General features: G+C 42.4%; 1 protein-coding gene across 1 annotated transcript in view; it reads left to right on the top strand.

The window, feature by feature from the left end:
- The first annotated feature begins 1073 nt into the window (after positions 1–1073).
- The window catches only part of PLPPR1 (phospholipid phosphatase related 1), a 294221-nt gene continuing 279079 nt past the window's right edge, over positions 1074–16215 (top strand). The window contains exon 1 of the mRNA XM_001135665.5: positions 1074–1445. The gene's annotated coding sequence lies outside the window, so the exon portion shown is untranslated. The remainder of the gene's footprint in view (positions 1446–16215) is intronic.

Below are 16215 nucleotides of genomic sequence, written 5' to 3'. Positions count from 1 at the left end.
TTCCTGCTTGGGATGTCTTTTCTTCTGTAGGAAAGAAAATGGGGTGTGGTGTGTGGGGAGACAGAACGATTAAACAGAGAAGAGATTGAAAATAGAAGCTCTTGAATGGATCCTAACCATTCTGTTTTGCTCACAGAACAATCTGATCCAAGAAGTTTCCACTCTACTTGCAACGACTCTCACCTGCCATCTCCCCTGGCCTCAGGTTACTGTGCCATAGCAGGCTCAGGTTCTCTTACTGGACTCTCTTCGAGTTGACAGTTCTCCCACTTTACCAAATAGCCAGAGGCCTCACAAAGACCTAGAATTGCGTTGGCATTCTAGGCAAGGGGACAATGAACCCATTGTTCTTTTTTTTTTTTTTTTTTTTTTTTTTTTTTGCCTTCTTAAATAGGGCAAATATCTCTTCCATTTACCCCTATCATCAAAGGCGGCTTAGTATGGGGTCCTCAGAGACTCACCTTCCTTCCACTCCTCCTTTATTGTTTGGAAGAGTTATCGCTAGCCCCCTTCTCGCCCTCGCCCCATTAAAGCTGTTGTGGGACCCGACTGGACGTTGCCTTTTCTTGCTCTTAAAGGAGTGGAAGTTGGGAGGGGAAGAAAGAAGCACACACCAGGAAACTCATTTTAGTTCGGGGCGACCTGCAGCCTGTGGTTCCTCCTGGACCTCTGGGGAGACGCATCTCGGTTGCCCGCAGGGTAGAAGCAAGAGAATGGCCCACAGGAACGCCCGCGCCAGCGCTAAAACCACACCGGGAGAGGACAGCCCCACGTTACCGAGGACTCGAGGCAGAAGCGGTCTCCAAGGATGGGTGGGGATCCCACCACTGGCTTCCAGCTCTGCATGCGCCGCGGAGTCCCCGCGCAGGGCGCACCTTTGCGGCGGGGTTTCCCCGCTGCCTGCTGGGAACCCCGCGGAGCGACTGCCGCTGGACGCAATCTGGCTGGCTTGCCTCTACCCCGAGCTCACTCTCTCTGCTCTGTCTGGGCTCTGGAGCCAGAGCTGAGTCTCTCTTGAGCATGCGCAGCCCGGCACCCTCCCCGCCTCTCCCCTCCTCCGCCCCCTCCGCGCCAGCCTTTTGCTCTTTCCTTTCATTAAACAAACAGGAGATCCTGAAACCTGGACCCTGTGCAAGCTGCAGCGCCAGGAGGAGGCAGCGGAGGAAGCAGAGCGCGGGATGGGCGCCCAGCGGCATCTGTGATCCCGCGCACCTCCGCCCCACGGGCGCGCGCACAAACACGGACACACACATACACACACTCGCGCACACACTCGCACACACACTCGTACACGCCCGCGCCGCTCGCTCGCCGGCTTGCTCTCCCACGCAAGCGGAATGCAGCAGCGCCTGGAGAGCGTGTCTCGGACCGCCGCCTGAATGTACCTCGCTCCCGGGAGCCGGACGGCCCAGTAGGGCGCACTGGAGGACGCTCCGCTGCGGGAGGTGAGTGCGGCGCCCGCAGCCGGGCCGCTGGGGAAGTCTCTGCACCGGGGCAGTAGGGCAGCGCGGGGCAAGCTCCTGGCCGGACCCGGCGGCGCAGGTGTCCCATGCCTTGCTTGTGGGTGTCGAGGTGCAGATGAAGGCGGCGCTGGGGCTGTGCAGAGGAGAGGACGAACCCAGGGAGGGTCGCCTCCTGCGAGGTGTCAGATTGACCCAGCAGAAAGCTACCACCTCCCTGCTCATAAACTTTCCTTCCATGTCATCTGGGAAACGTGGAGACAAAGGGGGCGTGGAGGCTCCCTCCGTCCCGTTCCACCCTCCTGACTGCATTCCGGGCTGCAACGCGAGCCTGCACGCGCTGGGTGGGTGTGCAGGCGGAGGCGCCCTGCAGGTAGCTGATGCCAAGTCCTCCCACCCGGGCGGGGGTTGAGATTTCTCACCCCAAGCTGTAAGGGTTGCCATTGATTTTCCCTCAGGCATGGGCACCTGTCATCCTTCCCTTCCACCCCTCTGCGTCCTAGGCGCATAGTGGGGTGTGTGTGTCACCTGGAAAATTGGAGGGGCGGCCTTCGGCTTTCTCATCGAGCTCCGGTGCCAAAGGCGCCGGGGTGAGGCTTGGGTCAGTGCGGGGATAAATGATGAGTTACTGACAGGCTTGCCATAATCACCTCCTAGAACGGAGGACGCTAGGATCTCTCCTCCCCAGGGAAGGTGCTGTCTTCACGCACACCACCGCGGCAGCGCTGGGAGCTGAACAGGGGCTGCTGCTGCGGCGGCGGCAGTGGGAAGACGGGGCTTTATCCTCTCCCAACCCATTTCCCAAGGGTTTTATGACACGCACGTGTGGAATATGTGGAGGATTCTGGGTTATTATTTTTCTTTGTGGGGATGTCGGGTTTTTTTCCTTTCAACCTCTTTCCTGGGAGAGATTCTGTGGTGTCTGCTATCTAGTTGGTGGACAGGCACGGTTCTGAATATCTCTTCGGCCCAACGGAAAAGGTCCTGAGAAAAGGATTTCCTAAAATCCTTTCTACTACTGGGGCGGGATCTCAGAGTGCAGTGCACCCGCTGCACCCGGGAAAAGCGTCAAATCGAATGGCCTTTTGAAACAGCAGAGACTGGGTCAGCCTGTGAGGAGTCCAGGACTGGGACAAAGGGAGATAGAAGAGGGACAAATAATGGTCACTTAGGAGAGGTGTGACTAGAGGTTAATGAAGGCCGGAAGAGGTTGACTGGAGGGGACGTACACTACAGCCTTCACTGAATTTCTATGCCCCTTCTGCTTGTATGGTTGGCAGCTCCTATTCTTCTGGTGGGACGCTAGTTTTGAGGTGTCTAGAATGTCACATCTGGAGTGTAAAAGACTTCACTATTTCTGGGATAACGTTTAGCATACTTACAAGTTAGTTGTTTAGGTCTAGAAAGTGCCTCGTGTGGAAGTTTCTCCATCTTGACGTGTTGGTTGTACCTGAAAGGCGGGTTGGGCAGACAGGTACATTTTTGGCTCTTGTGCACGTCAGGAGCCTTGTATTTTTAGGAAAAGTGTATGGGGAATCTGGAAGCCAAGCTGATGCTGACAGAAGTAAACTCCGGAAGCTCAGATCCAGTACTTACGCCTGCTGCTCCTCACGGGTGGGGGTGAGGGCTTCTCTTCACTTTGAGATGACAGGTTGGGGAGTCTCTCTGCTGCTTGGGATGGGGACCTTTTTATCTTAAACATTTTGTGACTTCTTTGAAGTGGGAGAAAGCATGATATTTGTGAGATTAATTGAGAAATGACTTATGAAAGTGATCTTCACTCATAAGTAAGCATAGCCAAAGGTGAAAAGCTTTTTTAAGAAAGGAAAAAAAGAAGCGGGGGGTGGGGGGGAATTGGGAAAGGGATGCTTATTATTAAAATAGTTTCACTTTTATGATTTTAAAGGTATTCAGTAAGATAGAAATCTGAGTGTTTTATTTTCAAATAACTAGGGAAGTAAAGACCTTTCCAGGAATATTTTCAAGTGAAATTCGCATACAGGGGATTTAACTATAATTGTCAGCATATGTCCTTTTTATCCCATGGTGAACACTCTCATCATTTTCTTTGAAAACCTTGGCAAGAAAAGATCAAGAATATTTTTTGCTTTCACTAGAGCTCTTTATTTGCTTTGTTACTATATATTTCCTCTTACTTCATCTGCAAGATCAGTTTATTTTTATTATACTAGATTCTATTTACAAGGATTTATTGACCACCTATCCTGTATTTAGCATTGGAAGTCATATAAAATATGTAACATAGTTCTGTCCCTCAAAGTGTTTATGTTCTAGTTGTAAATACAAGATGAACACACATGAAATAGAAAGCAGGATGGTTCTGTATTGTACTATGAGCTCTTAACGTGTATGCTGTACACTTCATCCCCTCCTCCTGGATTTTCTCACCATTCAGAAAACATGTATAAGTACTTGTTACATGCTGGAGGCTGGGGAAAAAAAAGATAAGAAAGTAAAAAATGGTCCCAATCATCAAGGTAACAGGTATTTAACTATGATGCAATCTGATTAACTGCTGTAATTGTAGGTTAAACCATGTGCCAATAGTACAGGCATGAAAGTGATTTTTTCCTTTCCCTGGAGGATTTGAGCAGGTGATCTTTGAGAAAAATGAATAGTCTTTTACCAGGGAGGAAAGGATAGAAAGGACATTCCAGGCAGAGGAAATACTTGAGAGTGTCTGATAAATTAGGGTGGCAATAAGCCATCTCATGTGGTTAGAGCCATTGAGGGTGAACAGCATCTGGGTGACACCAATTAACAAGTAATGCTATAGAGTGAGTTTTTTACAGATATGCTCAGAATGCCATGGAAGCACAAAGGGAGGGCATCCAACTCAAGGAGAGTAAGAAGATCAAGAAGGTTTCTCAGAGAGCTTGACATTAGCTGAGTCTTGAACAAGGACAAGGAGGAAAGAAGGGCTTTCCAGGCAGAAATATCTCTGAAAGGCCTGGAAGTAGTTCTGTGTGGCTGTAGCGACAGATACGGGTTCTTAGCTTTTTGCAGTGGCACAACATCAAGCAAGAGACATAAGCAGCAATCAAGTGTGAATGGAACTATCCAAGCATAAGTACTTCAATTTTATGGGGAAGGCTAGGGGTGTTTGTTTGAAAGTTGAGAAAGTTTGAGACATGATCAGATTTGCATTAGAGAATGATGACTGTGACCACAGTGTGGAGGATGACTTGGAGGTGTTGAGACTGGAGGCAGGGAACTTATTGTGGAAACGTAGGTGTTAAATGACGAGGGTGGTGGCAGTAGGGGTGGACAAGAGGAGATGTATCTGAAAGACAAGTGAAATAAAGCCTGCTAATATAAGAAGGGCCTTCCTTCTTCTGTGTGCTCCTATATCACCCTCTTCTTTCCTGGCATTCACTTGTGTACCTGCCTTTTTCGCATTGTGAGAGTAAGGCATTCACAGTGGCATCACCAGCATTTAGCACAGGCCTGGTATGGAGTAGGGACCCAATAAATATTTGTTGAATGAATCATTAAATAAATGAATGAGAAATCCAGCCATGAGGTGATGATTCCTGCATTAGAATAGTAGAAGATAAATCATGACTTCCATTTCTCCAACGTGATCAACTGACTTGGAGGTCAGTGTTAAAATATGCCAAGGAGGCCACAAATCAAAACAAAAAAACACATTTTCTCAGCTGCCCCTATGAAGAAGAACTGTACCCTGAAGTGCCACTAGGAAATAGCATCATGACTCTTTTTTTATGTTTAAAAAATGAGCTCATCACTGCATCTTGGAAGCAACAGCATTTAGCACAGTTGCTGATACATAGTAGGATGGCAGTGTGTATAAATTCCCTTTTCCCCCTTTCTTGTCAGAATTTCCTGATTTAATATACATTGTGAAAACTTTAAAAATAATCTGCACCAGAGAGTTCATAAGGACCTCATTTAAAGAGCTCATTGCATCTTGGCATCCTGGAATGAGGGCCAGATCATCTGTGTTCCAGCCATCAACACTGCAGACCCAGGAACTAGGTCCCTTACTGAACCAAGCCCAAACATGTTGAATTTCAATCTGAAAATGCCACTAAGAGATGCCAGAATGGGGGAAAAACATAGTCAGAGTTTGTTTTCAAATTGACTACAGGGAGTGCAACAGAAGGCAAATCCAAGATAGCACTTCGGGTTTGACCGTCGGTAGCTGGATTGATGGTGACAGAGGGATGGGGAAGGAGGTTAGCTCAGGAAAGTAAAAGGCTTAATGCTGTTTTGCAGAAATTGATTTTGGGGCGACACCAGAACATCTTGGAAAGCATTAGTAGAGATCCCAGCATCTAGTGATTTCATAGTAAATGCCAAGTATTATTTTTATTAGGGAAGAAGATGGGAAGAGAAGGACACCATACAGCCAAAGACTAAATTTCAGCATTTAGCAAAATATAGGGATTAAGGAGAGAAATAAGCCCCAGGAAAGAGCATAGGAAGTGAATACTCAGACAAGAAGGAAAAGAACTGGCATGAAAGCAAAAGCCTCAGGGAACCATGAGGAGTGCTCAGACTTCACAGAAACAGTCCCAACTGTGCCAGGACTTGTTTAAATGCCTCCACATGGAATCCTATTTAATCTTGACAACACCTATGACTCCTATTCCCACTTTACAGCTGAAGCAGCTGAAACAGAGAGGTCCCAGTAGCTTGTCCATAGCTACCAAGTTACAAAGTATCAGAGTCAGGTCTCAAAGCCCATTTTCATAATTGTACAAGCAATTTCCTTTCATCAAATGTATAAATTACCAGGATGATTTTAAGTGAGGGGAGTTTGAAAAGGTTGAAAGTAGGGAACTGAAAAAGGACAATGAAAAAGAGTTTTCTGGTGACCATTAGGAAAGCAATTTTAGTATAGCAGTGTGCTCAGAAACCATTTCAGAGTTCAGTGGGGAATGGGAGGAAAAAAAAACGTGCAATGCGTAACTATCAGTCACTTATGAAGTCTAGCAGGGGAAAGAGTTATGGGGCTGTAGGTACAGTGAGAAGGTACAGTGAGTCTCAAGTGCATTTTTTATCAAAAGGGAGCAGATGGAACCAGCTAGTGTCTAAGAACAAAGGGTTTGGGAAATGAGAACAGGAGAGGAGAGAGAGAGGAGAAAGGATGCCTTTCTCCAAGAGCATGCAAAGATATATTTGAGGACAGATACAGCAGATGCTCTTCTTCCCCACAACTACATGACTGAAATGAGTCCTCTAAAACTCAGAGAATTCAGATCCTTAAATGTCCTGGAAACTTAAGGAGCCTCTGAGTGCCATACCTCAATGGTACCACTTGGGTATGCAGGCTGATGAGCCTGACTTGTTTATGTAGCACAGCGGTTAAGAGCACAGGCTCTAGAATTAGGCTGTTAACCTGAATTAATTCTGAATTAATTCAGAATTCTAAATTAAATGAATTCTTAATTCTGGCTCTGCCACTTATTAACTGTGCGACTTTGGGCACACGGTTTACTTCTCTGTGCTTTCAATTACTCCTGCTTTTAAGATGGAGCCCATTGCAGAGGTTTGTGAGGATTAACTGAGTTTGTTGTAAAGGTCGGACAGAGTAAGTACCTAATAAATGGAGAGTATTAAGTGTGATAGCAGTGAGGTTAAAAACATAAAGCTTTAACTTTATGCTCAGGACTCAAGAGATGGTGTGCTTTTGCATTCATTAAAAAATTTGGGGGCGGGGGGGTTGGTTATAAATAGTTGGCTTGAATCCTGTCTTCCTAAGTGCAGAAATTAAATCAGCAGACACAAATATGGCAGGTGCAGACCAGCTCGGCTGTCATAAGCCTAGGTAGAGTAGACATGTGCTGGAAGTACCTGCCAATAACACTTGCCTAGTTGCCCACTTCTCACACCTGTCTGGGGAAGATGAAAGTTTGCTTGCGTTTAGCCTAGTCTTTGCACCTTCAGGCTCATAGGCATCAGACAACAGGGACTTAGCTGTTTAGCAGATTGTTTTAGGGAAACGACTACTTGTACTAATTACAGCACCTCTTTGGTACTGAGGGACATAAACTGTAAATATCTCAAATGTGAGATTTACAACATTCCGTAGGAAATTAAATGCCTCCCTTCATGGAAAAATTTGTCATGTGTTCTAAAATAGAATCCCAGTGGATGCGGAAACTCTGTCATCTAGCTATTTGGCAGCAGGGCAGGAACTGCAACCCAGGTTTGACTCATAACTCTGTGTCTTTGCATTATACTCTGGCAAATACTTCTATTACTGTGCTATAATCAAAGACTTTTTACCCCCCATCCATCCTATTAATGTTTCATCCAAACTAAACTTCTTACAGTTACCCCCATGAGATTTTTCTTTTTACCTTCAGGCCTTTCGCCATGCTGTTCCCTCTTTCTGGAATTCTGTCCTTGTCTTCCCCTAACTCCTTTGGGTTTTTAGGTTAGAGTCTCTTTCTAGGGAAGTTGTCCTGACCTCTTAACTCTAAGGTTGGCTTCTCTTTCTATGTGTTTCAGTAGTCCCCAACTCTGTATTTTTTTGTGCCTAACATAGTGCTTGGCATATATAGGTGTTCAGTAAACGTTTTTGATTGAATAACTGAATCAATTACTGAACGAACTTCTCATTTTGAGTCATTGATGACACTTCAAATAAAGCAACTTCATATTATAGAAAATCATAGAATTGTCCCAAGTTCAAAGATCCGTTAGAAGTTACCTAGTCAGACTTTCAAGTGAAATGACACAAGGAAACTGAGAACTAAGGAACTGCAGCAACTTACCTGAGGCTTTTGCTTACTGTAGTTAAGTGATATCAGAATGGAGGCCAGAATTCTCATATTGTAATTTCAGACCCAGATTCTGCCCAGGGCTGGGGTGAGGGTGGGGTGAGAGAAGCAAACGCAGGATTGGTTCCTGACTTTATTTAAAATTTTGATACTGTGTGTGTTCATCATGGAATGTTGCATTACGATTTTTTTAAATGTTGCATTAAAATATTGTTTACCTTGATTACTGAGTTTTTTGGAATGTCTTAAATTTTGTGCCCAATGCAGGTGCCTCACTCATCTGACCCTAGTCCCAGCCCTGCTCTTTCCACAAAGGATACATCCTAGCTTTCCTATACTGGTGTAAAAATGCAGGAACAGTGTATATGGCAAGGGCCCTGATTGAAAATATTGAAACACCATTCATCATGGTGGTATGAACTGCTAATAAGCATTTCATGACCTGGCTAATCTTCTGGTCAATAAACGTTATATTCACATTGTAAAAGCAAAGCCAAAAGGATAAGAATAAAAGCTCTATCTGCCTGCCATCTCTCTATTTATCTCTTTGTCTTAGGGCTAGAGGAAAATGTAAAGATCATCTAGACTAGTCCTTAATTTGTAAATTTACATGTAGTTATAACTATACTTCCATATTTTTAAGTGTTTTGAAGACCCAAGACCCAAGATAGAAAAGAGAAGAAAACTATTCCATTTATAAATTTGGCTGGTCTTGGCTTATGGCACTGCTGGCCTGTTTTGAAGATTTGAGGTCAGAAGGTAGAATGGCCAAGCTTGGAAGGTAGAATGACAAAGCTTGGCTATTTCTGGCAAAAAAAAAAAAAAAAAGAAGAAGAAGAAGAAAGGAAAGAAGCATGAATGGAAAGGATAAAAAGAAATAGATGAAAGACATTTTCAGTAGGCCTCCTATGTACCATACGAGCTACTACTATGGATTATTAACCTCTACAACACACTGGAAAATAGGTATCAGTATCCCCATTTGACAGCTGAGTAAACCAAGTCTCAGAAAACTGAATTAAGAGCTTACCTAAGCTCTCAAAGCTACCGCTGGACTGAAAACCTGATCTGAGTCCAAAATCTATGCTTATCTTATTTAATCCTTCTGATTCTCAAAGGTGTAGAGTTTCAGATCACCCCATAACCTTCTTGCCACCCATGATGCCATGAAGCCTTAGATGAGAGCTTCAGCAGCTTGTCCATGTTAACTGGATGGGAAGTCAGCAGTCAGCTCCACATCGTGCTGTTATTTCCTCATTATACGGTACATTTATCTTTTTCCATTCATCAATAACAACAGGGAGAAGAACTGCATACACATAAGAAATAAATCCCCTGCTTGTGTGAATGTTATAAATTTTTACATGACATGATAGTCCATATTGTATATTGCCTCCATTATGTTAGAAAGGGCTTTTTCTCTGGTTATTATGGCATCAAGTGTTCTAGAAATGCTTACAGACACAGGGTGAAGAAAAAGTGATCATATTTACTGGAGCAAATCTGTCACAATGAAGGGTAATGTGTTTGCATGGCTCTCTGTCAAGGGGTTCTGGGGTGCCCTTTTTATTGAGGTTTCTGATGAGTAGCATGGACCTCCCCCACTAACATTTAGATTCAATGAAATACATAATCAAGTGGAATCAGATACAATTAACAAGAATAATATCTGGGTGAGAGCACTGCTGTTCGGCTCAGCAGCTCTGTAAGCCAAGCATGCTTTATCATTTTCCCATCTCCCAGCCTTTGCTAGCTATCGCTTCCAGGCAACCCACACACTCAAATGCTCTAATAATCAGCCCACAGCCTTCCCTCCTGGGGGTCACAGGAACTAAAAAATAGAAAGACCTTTTCATTCACACTTGTATTAACTGGAAAAAACGTTATCTGTCTGTATTTTTTTTTTTCTGCTGTAAAAGCAAGGGAATATCTCTAGGTTTGAGACAGTCTTTTGGGTCTAGTTTTTTTTTTTTTTTTTTGCATGGATTGACATGTAATAGGTGACACAGACAGTTCCTGGCCAGGCTAGTTTGAAACAATGTATTTTAGCAATTAAAAATGAATTAAGCCAATTATATGTGTACTATGATAAAATACAAAATGTAGATATAATGAGGTGCTTAGTGTAGAAAGTAAATATCACTCATATTTCTGCTGTAACCTCTTTCCCAGAAAACGACTATCAGTTGTTTGGTGTATATTTCTTCAACTTTTTTGGTCCATTAACATTTACATTTATTATTTTTATAAAGGTAGGATTAACTTTACATATTATTTTACTATTTACTTTTAGCTATAATTTCAAATAGAAGCAATTTCTTTTCATTAATAAATATTTGGTAAATATTACTCTTATATGAAAAGGATGACTGTTGCTTTCCATCTTAAAATAGAGCTCAGTTGATATATCTTAGGGTCCTTTGGCCATCAGTCCTCATGTATATTCAGTCATTGAACAAATATTTTTTCTGAGCTCATTTGAAGAGCTACCTACTGTACGATGTACTTTGGAAACATTCACATTCTAGCAAGAGAAAAAAATAACGAGAGGACTTAATAAATGGCAAAAGCTGTAAATTCTCCTTGATTCACAGAATTGCTTGAAGGGCTAATCTAATTTTTAAATTGTCTAATTTTTCTAGATAAGAAAGTTAAGGTCCATCAAGGTTAAGTGATTTGTCCAGGGTTCCACAACTGGTGATTGAAGAGGCTGGGATAACAGGCAGTTTCCAGCCTGTTAAACCAGTGCTGATTTCATTACACTTGACTGCAAATCAACCCCCACATCAAGAAGAGGGAGCAAGGGAACTCCACAAATACTAGCTTGAGCAACAGATTTCTGGCGCATTGAAATTCATGCCTTATGTAACTGCTGTTAACCCACAAATGGCTGCAGAGATTGCGTGCCCATCCTCCCGCCCATCCCTGCCCATATAACCCCTCACTGCACTCTATCTTCTCCTCCTCCATGGCCTGATATTCTCACAACAGAATAACACTTTGAAGTTAGACAACAATCAGCTGTAATATTGAAATCAGGTGGTGCCCATGTTACCTAGGGAGAGTGTTCATCTGTAAACATATTGGTAGAGATTTATTTTTCAGTTTAGCTTCTTGCCATCTTGAACCTTAAGGAATGAATTCCAAGATAAATTAATTTTACCTGCTAATTTTAATCAAGTCATGAAGTCTTTGTTGTACTAACCAATGATTTTTCTCCATGATAGTAGCATAAATAGAACTCTGATTCTTAAATACTCTAATTATCCTTCCCTGCTCTGAAAGCAGGATCATGTGGTGGTTAAGAGCTTGGACTAGAGCGTCAGATGGAGCTAGGTTCTAGGCTGAGCTCTGCCATCCACTAGCTTTGTGATGTTATGCCAATTCCTTACTCTTATGAAGTCTCAGATCTTTTATCTGTGATATGGAGATAATAAAAGTACCCCTCCCACAGTGATGTTTTTATGAGATAAATAAATTACTTGCCTGAACACAGAGTCCACAACATGACCAATGAAACTGTAGCTGCCATTATCATTCATTATTTTTGATATACCCATGATATACAGCTATAAGGGCTATATCACTTGACATAGTGCTTAGAACCATTTAGATGTCAAGCTTTAAAATACTGAATAACACTCTTACCTTCTGTATTAGTCCATTTTCACACTGCTGATAAAGACATACCTGAGACTGAGCAATTTACAAAGGAAAGAGGTTTAATGGAGAACTCACAGTTCCACGTGGCTGGGGAAGCCTCACAATCATGGCAGAAGGCAAGGAGGAGCAAGTCACATCTTACGTGGATGGTGGCAGGAAAAGAGAGCTTATACAGGGAAACTCCTGTTTTTTTAAAACCATCAGATCTCGTGAGACTCATTAACTATCGTGAGAACAGCACAGGAAAAATCCACCCCATAATTTAGTCACCTCCCACCGGGCTCCTCCCATGACACATGGGAATTGTGGGAATTACAATTCAAGAAGAGATTTTTGTGGGGACACAGCCAAACCATATTGCCTCCTAAAAAAAAAAAAATAGAGACTTAAACCAGAAGTTGAAAATATGACTCAATATGCTAATAATTTGAAAACTTTTCAGAATATCATCTTTAGTCACTGCTGATCCATGAACTGTAGAATTCAGAACATAGCAAGAGGTGGGAAAATGAAAGCATTTGATCAATACATCAAAACTTTGCTATAAAAATTAAACTTCAGCCCTCTTTGTCTGCATGATTTTATTTTCATGCAAATACTTGGGAATTGGTGATAATGTCTACCTTTCTCAAACATAAAGATAACACTGTTATCACTACTAGTTAAATATGTTTTTTCAAGTCTCATTTGCCTTAGTTATACTGGTAGGTCACCTGGATGTAGACACATATATATGCTTGCACAGAATCATGGAACTGAGGTGTGAATGTTAAGAATCCCAGCCACTTACTCAGTGCTGGAATCTCTTTTTTCATACTATGTCACAAGAAACTGTCCAGCCTCTCCTTTTTGGCATCAGGGCTCCATTTCTTCCCCTTCTTGGTGACTATAATGCATATACCCAAGATAGAATCTGATTGGGTGTGAGCTGTGGTTGACCAGGATCCTAAGAGTTGTTCATCAAACATCCCAAACATACTTTCTTTTTTTTTTTTTTTGAGACGGAGTCTCGCTCTGTCGCCCAGGCTGGAGTGCAGTGGCGCGATCTCGGCTCACTGCAAGCTCCGCCTCCCGGGTTCACGCCATTCTCCTGCCTCAGCCTCCCGAGTAGCTGGGACTACAGGCGCCCGCTACCACGCCCGGCTAATTTTTTGTATTTTTAGTAGAGACGGGGTTTCACCGTGTTAGCCAGGATGGTCTCGATCTCCTGACCTCGTGATCCGCCCGCCTCGGCCTCCCAAAGTGCTGGGATTACAGGCGTGAGCCACCGCGCCCGGCCCCAAACATACTTTCATCTCAGGGTCTTTGCGTTTGCTGTTAGCTCAGTCTGGAATGCCTATTCTGCAAAAACTTGAATGTCTCCCTTTCCCACCACCACATCTGCTCAAGTGTCATCAGACAGGCCTTCCCTCATAACTGTCTAAAACACTCAGCCCATTAATCTTTAACTCTTTACTCTGATTTGCATTTCTGCATTAGTACTGATAAATGCCTTATTATTCATATGTCTGTTTACTTGTTTATTTGTGACTGGCCTCCTTCTACTATGTAAGCATCATAAGATGAGGGACTCTGTATATTTTGTCCATTGTTATACCTCCAAGACCTAGAAGAGTACCTGTCACACTCTATAAATTTAATTAAAATGTATTTAATAAATGAACAACAACAAAAAATTATCGTCTTGAGAATGGATTTAAGACACCGGTGGCAATCACTAGGTCTGAAACGCAGGAGAGCAAGAGAACATCTAAAATGTGACGTTAGCTCCAGAGGCCCAGAATGGGGGAGATCTGTGAACGCATAGTGGAAAATGGTCCCCAATGTAGGGGCTTGGTCCCATAGGACAGCTCTTAATGAGGCAGAGGTGTCTCAACCTGGGTTCGAGTACATGGATCTCTGGTAGTTGGGGCATATGCCAGAGAGCTTACTTATGCCATGAGTCTATTTCACTGTGGGACCTTCCAACGTTAAAGCTTTCTTCTTGATGGAGCTGAATTCTGCCTCCCTCTAGCTAGTTAATGGAAGATGGCCAGGTAAAGCGGTGCAATTCATATGGAAGAAGATGAAATTAAGTGGTACCCATAGAAATACAACTCCATTTTATATTAATATAAAGACTCATTTGTATAGTGCTACAACAAAATAAGCAAATGCGACACAGATTAAGGAATCAAGGTGAGAAAATACCTTTGGTGAACTAAAAATATTTAGGACATATACCTTCTTATTTCTATATATGAACTGTTATTGAGGAAACACTAATTTCTATGGGAAATCTAGCTATCTTGGGATCTTTAAGTGTGAATGTACCTCTGGCTGCTAGGTTTGGTTCTGGGTGAAATGCTGACAGATGTTCTTATGTGGTTTATTGTGGTCTGTGTGGTCTAGGGGACAGCAGCCAGAGGCAGCTCTGTGGAGGACTTTGGGGCCATAAAGAAGCTTTGGACTACTTGAAGTTGTGCCTGGAGTCCCTCCTGGGGAAGCTGTGTAAGGAGTGGCAGTGTTGCCTGAAAAACATAAGTCTGAGTCTCCGTCTCTGTGGATTTCCTTGGAGAGCAATTATTGAATGTTTTATGGTTCTCTTGCTTTGAACAGAAGTTTTCACTCACTTAAATGCCAACTACATGGAAGAATGTACTAAACCAATTGAAAAGAAATGTAAAATTCTTGGAAAGTTTAACCATGTTAAAAGAGAATATGTTGGCCTAGACTCTTAAAAGATGTTAGCTTTTATGAGCGTCATCAGGGAAAGTAAGTCTGGAGGCAGGTGGTGGAAAGCTAAACACATATAGAGAAAATATAATTTATAGAAGAAGAACAGAGAGAAGAGAAATTTAATCATTCAGCACTGGGTGAATGGATTGCCTGACATTACAAGAAGTTTAAAGTCACTAGAGGATAAATCAGAATATATCAGATAATTTGTAGCTTTTTCAATAGAGCATTTGGAGGAGAGAACTCCACATAGCTTCTTTCATCAAAGGGTAAGCCTTCATCCAAGAGTGAAATCTTTCCCCTCTCTCACAAACTCTCCACTCACCTGTAAGTTTTTGTTCCTTTAGGTGTTTTCTTGAATTCAAGATTCTTTGTTGTGGATCCAAGGGGACGGTTGCTGAGATGAGGGTTTCTTTTTCCTCTTGTTCATTCAGAAAGCATTTACTGATCACCCTAGGGACACTTCTTTCTGTCTAGGAATTTGCCTGGCCTACCAGATCTTCTGTAGCCAAGAGACTTTCTGCTAGATTCCCCCTCATGCCACGTTGGACACCATCCTGATAATAATGATGGGTTACCTGCCAAGGTAGATTCACCTTTCAAAGAGACCTGCTACTGAACATCTAGAACCACAGCAAGAGACTTGAGAACTTTTCTTTTTCTTCAAAAAAAATTCTGGATTATTTCTCAATTTGAGTTTAAGGAATTCCTGTAACTTAAGTGATTATACTTTTGACCAAAAGAAAGTTTAATGAAATTATAATTCCCAGGGTAATATTCTGTAAATGAGAATGATTTAAACATTTTTAAAATGGGAATTAAAAATAATTGTTTGATTATTATAGGAGATGAAAACACATACTTATCAGTCACTTCATATGGACTTCACCCAGGATAATTTCTCCTCTGACTTTTCCCTAATCTTCTGCCCCTTTTCTCCAGAGCTGCTTTCCCTTTGCATTTTTTTCCATAGGTTTTTGGGGAACAGGTGGTATTTGGTTACATGAATAAGTTCTTTAGTGATGACTTTGGTTTGCCCATCACCGGAGCAGTATACACAGAACCCAATTGGTAACCTTTTATCTCTCACCCCCTTCCCACCCTTTCCCCCTGAGTCCCCAAAGTCCATTGTATCATTCTTATGCCTTTCCTTCCTCATAGTTTAGCTCCCACTTATGAGTGAGAACATACGATGTTTGTTTTTCCATTCCTGAGTAACTTTACTAACTATAATAGTCTCCAATCCCATCTAGGTTGCTGCAAATGCTGTTATTTCATTCCTTTTTATGGCTGAGTAGTATTCCATCATATATATATATGTGTGTGTATATATATGTATGTATATATATATGTATGTGTATGTATATACATATGTATATACGTATATACATACACATATATACATATGTATGTGTATATACATATACACATACATATATACATACATACATCAATATATCAGTCACAGTTTCTTTATCCACTCGTTGACTGATGGGTATTTCGGCTGTTTCTACATTTTTGCAATTGCGAATTTTGCTGCTATAAACATATTTGTGCAAGTATCTTTTTTGTATAATGACTTATTTTCCTCTGGGTAGATA

This window comes from Pan troglodytes, chromosome 11 (genome assembly GCF_028858775.2).
Source record: "Pan troglodytes isolate AG18354 chromosome 11, NHGRI_mPanTro3-v2.0_pri, whole genome shotgun sequence".
NCBI lineage: Eukaryota > Metazoa > Chordata > Mammalia > Primates > Hominidae > Pan > Pan troglodytes.
This window is presented reverse-complemented; position numbering and strand designations above follow the sequence as displayed.